Source organism: Elaeis guineensis, chromosome 4, assembly GCF_000442705.2.
Source record: "Elaeis guineensis isolate ETL-2024a chromosome 4, EG11, whole genome shotgun sequence".
Lineage (NCBI taxonomy): Eukaryota > Viridiplantae > Streptophyta > Magnoliopsida > Arecales > Arecaceae > Elaeis > Elaeis guineensis.
This window is the reverse complement of record NC_025996.2, coordinates 26,270,233-26,274,042: the sequence shown is the minus strand read 5'-3', so window position 1 is coordinate 26,274,042 and position 3,810 is coordinate 26,270,233. Positions and strand designations below refer to the sequence as shown.

At 45.3% G+C, this 3,810-nt stretch overlaps 1 pseudogene; it reads right to left on the bottom strand.

Annotated features, from left to right (window-relative positions):
• Positions 1-2,284: 2,284 nt before the first annotated feature.
• LOC105043282 (galactomannan galactosyltransferase 1-like) lies at positions 2,285-3,810 on the bottom strand (annotated as a pseudogene).

The window sequence follows — 3,810 nt, the reverse complement described above, 5'->3', positions numbered from 1 at the left end:
GATATATAAACAGGTAGGAAACGTAACATGAAGACATGCATAAATACGTCAGTCATGCAAGATGCACCTGAAAGCTAGGAATGATTTCATTTGATGCTCAATTAGGGATTTTTTTCCCTTTCTCATTTCAAATGGCAACCCTCTTACAATATCTTCTCCATGTAGATTACACGGTGGGGTTGAGTTTTCTACTCCAAATAAAGGTATGCATTGGGGATACACCCACTAGCTTTTCATGTAATATTGTCCAAAAAATATTTTCAGATGCCCATCATTCTCCAATAGAATATATTTCGACCTATAATTGTTGATTTGACAAATGCCATACTCAATTGGATGTGGTGTTCGGGAACAACTCGCTTTGAGTTGCATCAATGCTATTTTACCCCATGGTTGTTTGTGTGCCCTTTTTTGGGTAGGTAAGTTGTTTGTGTGCACTTGCCGCGAGCCTCATAGCGTTACTTCTATTGCAATCATTCTAAAACTAAATTTTTAATTTTTTGAAATCCCACAATGTTTGTTTGTATATTTATTTCCTACTTACCACTGACACATCCAAATCAAATCAGCCACAAGCTCGAGCAAAACTCCGGATGAAATGCTTATCGTTTCGTGCTACTAATTCATTCTAGTCAACTCAAAATGCTGAAATTTTGTTGCTTTCATTGTTTGGAACTGCTTGAGTTGTCAATATTTGTTATGCAGTTGTGGTTGCTGATGCTGAAGAGCAATCATATTTAGATTTTGAACGGATATTAGTCTTTAATAAGAACAGATTGTTTATGACTTATCCAGAAGGTTGTCCCTGATGTATCTAGAAAATTTTGGGGTGTCATTTGGTGTGAGCATTGTAGTTTCTATAAAATAAGGGATTATATTGGCTAGTTTTTGAAAATTTTAATGATATAATCTTAGATGGAGCAATCGGGTAAGACTGTTTCACTTTGGGGTCTTGAATGTCTTCACCTTTATTTTGCTTTTGAATGCTGACGTATTACACTTTAATTTTTTCTATTTGCAGAAGACATATCTGTTATTACTATAGTGAAAGAAGCAATGATGATTGAATCAAAAGCTGAAAGAAAAAATGCATGCATTAATTATCGAATCTGAAGGTTATAGTCAAGATATTGTATTGCTGTGTGTGCATCTATACTGATGTATGATGTAATTATGCAATTGACTTACCAAGCGATTACATGATTTATTTGTTTTATGACTTATAATCTTGTCAAAGTTTTCTATCGGATATGAGAAGAGAAAAAAGCAAACAGTAATGCTGTCGAAGGATGGAAAATATTGAAACCAAAATCCACAATATTCAAGAAGATTTTTTTTTTTTTGGAAACTTGTAATTGTTGGAAAATGCAAGTAAATAAATCCTAGATGATAGGATATTGTCAGCCTTAAAATAAGGTGGTACATTACCCTGTATCCCTAGATATATGTATTCAAGAGTTGCCACTTGTAATTTTTGGGTTAGAAAATTCTAAAAGATTAAAGTAGTAGAGAGAATAAGACCTGGGTAAGGATCTGTACCGGTACGGAGGAAAGATCATATGGTACACGCTCTGATATCGCTCCAATGGAGGCTATAAATATTAGTTCTAGGGTATATATGTGCGCATTTCTATTTTGTGTACAAAAATAAAACAAAAATAGGTCTAAGTTTGAGAGAAAAGTAAAAAAGAATCGAGAAATAGGGTAGAAGAGAGGGAGAACATAGGCGGGGAAAAAACGAAGAGATGGTGTGATGTGATGGACTTGGTGTATCACCCTGGTGCCCTTCTTGTATGCTTCCTTGATCTTTTCATTCTGCTTCTATCTTTTCTGTCAGCATTTTCTTCCAACATACTAAACAATGTCGTGATATTAAACCACCTTGCCAAATTGTTTGAAATCATCAAGTTCTCATTGATCCTTTGCAAATTAGGATATTTTTAATAATGAATTGAGGCACCAGCTTATGTATGGTATGTATCGTGGCATGCCTGTATGGGCATTGGTATATGTGGAAGGTTGATATAATTCCAAGGCATTATATGTTTCAAATCTGGAGATCCTTCAAAGTTGGTATGATTGCATGTATTTATTACTCTCAGCCATCAAAATGGAATGTTCCAGCTCAATTCTTAAATGTTGTGATTTGCTCGGTCATTTGCTCATTAAAATCAGTTTTCTCCAAAGAAAAGAATTGCTTAAAAAGAATCAGTCAACACCACCTGACTCTTGATCAGATCAGGCGATACAAGTTGTTCTAAAATTGCACTACTGGCCCATCGAATCATGCTACCGACGAGGCCGGGAAATCGTACGGCAGCGGCCGTACATAGCCGCCAGATCCATTAATGCGCCCGAACCCGTATGCGCGGAGCACCTGATCGTCCGCGAGGTCGAGGGCGCGTTGGATGGCGGCGAAGCAGCTCTCCCAGGTGTATGCCGGATTGTGCCCACCGCCGCAGGGCTGGCACCCGGTGAAGTGCGCCACGAACGGCCGCCGCCGCCGCCGCCGCTCCCACTCGTCGCCCGCCACCTCGCGGTCCAGGCACCGCCCTCGCATCTCCCCGTGCGCCCGGGTAAACTTCTCCGCGTGGCGGCGCCTCAGCGGCGGTTCTCTCCGCTCCATGGCGAGGTAGTCCTCCGTGGAGTTCTCAAGGCGGCCCATGACGGCGGCCCAGTAGCCGTGGAGGTCATAGTCGTTCTCTAGATAGACTCTGTCAGCCCAGCGGTCCTTTTCGTAGACGAGGAGGTGGAGGAGGGCGGACTGGTCGTCGGCGTCGGGGGTGGTCTTGCCCTTGATCTCGGAGGCGAGAGTCCGGCCCCAGGCCTGGAACTCGGGGGTCTGCGGGCCCATGCGAGCCCAGGCGTCGAGGAAGTCGAGGCCCCACTGGGAGTTGCGAATGAGGAAGACCCCGGCGTTGAGGCCCACCCAGTTCTTCTCCTCGTAGACCATGGAGGGCCATCCGGGGACACCAGGTCGTGGGCCCGGTAGCGGGACAAGGGCGGCCGGAACTCCATGTCGGTGAAGGCAGCGTCCTCGTCGATCCACCAGATCCACTCGGCCTCCGGGTGGGCCAGCATGGCCGCCCGGATGAGCGGGATCTTGGCCCAGCACCCGGTCATGTTGGGGTGGAGGAGGGCCGTGTTGTAGAAGAGGTCGTGCCCGTGGATGCGGCAGTAGTCGGCTTTGTTCTTGTAGAAGCGGAGGAGGAGGTGGTCGCCGTCCAGGTTCCGGCAGGGGCTTGGATGGGAGGCGGAGACCATAAGGATCCGCTCGTCTTTCTCCTTGGCGGACGATGATGGGTTGGGATGGAGGCGGAGCCAGTGACGGCGTTTGGCGTCCCAGTCGGAGAGGTGACCGCCATCGAGGGTGTAGGAGAGGGATGGGTCGTCATAGAAGGTCGGGATGGAGTGGTCGGTGGAGGGAGTGGGAGTGGGAGCGAGGATGGGAGTAAGGGAGGACAAGTAGAAGGAGAGGAGGAGGAAGGCGAGTGCAGCGCCAAGACCAACGAAGATGAGACGTTCCACAAGGAGGGAAAGTTTAGATGAACAAAGGGCTATCCTCACAGGAGAAGACTCTTTCCTGGATTCCATTCTTCTCAGAGAGAGAGAGAGAGAGATGAACGTGTATTATTATCTACAATATCCGTCTGCAAATCTAATATTTTCAACAAGGAAACGGGGACTTGGTGCAATTAATGCGTGGTTTTCTTTACAAAGAAACACGAGGACTATTATGGTAGTTCATGCGTCAAATCTTCCCGAGCGCATTATTTGTGCCATAATCAAATAATGTTTACGATGGATACA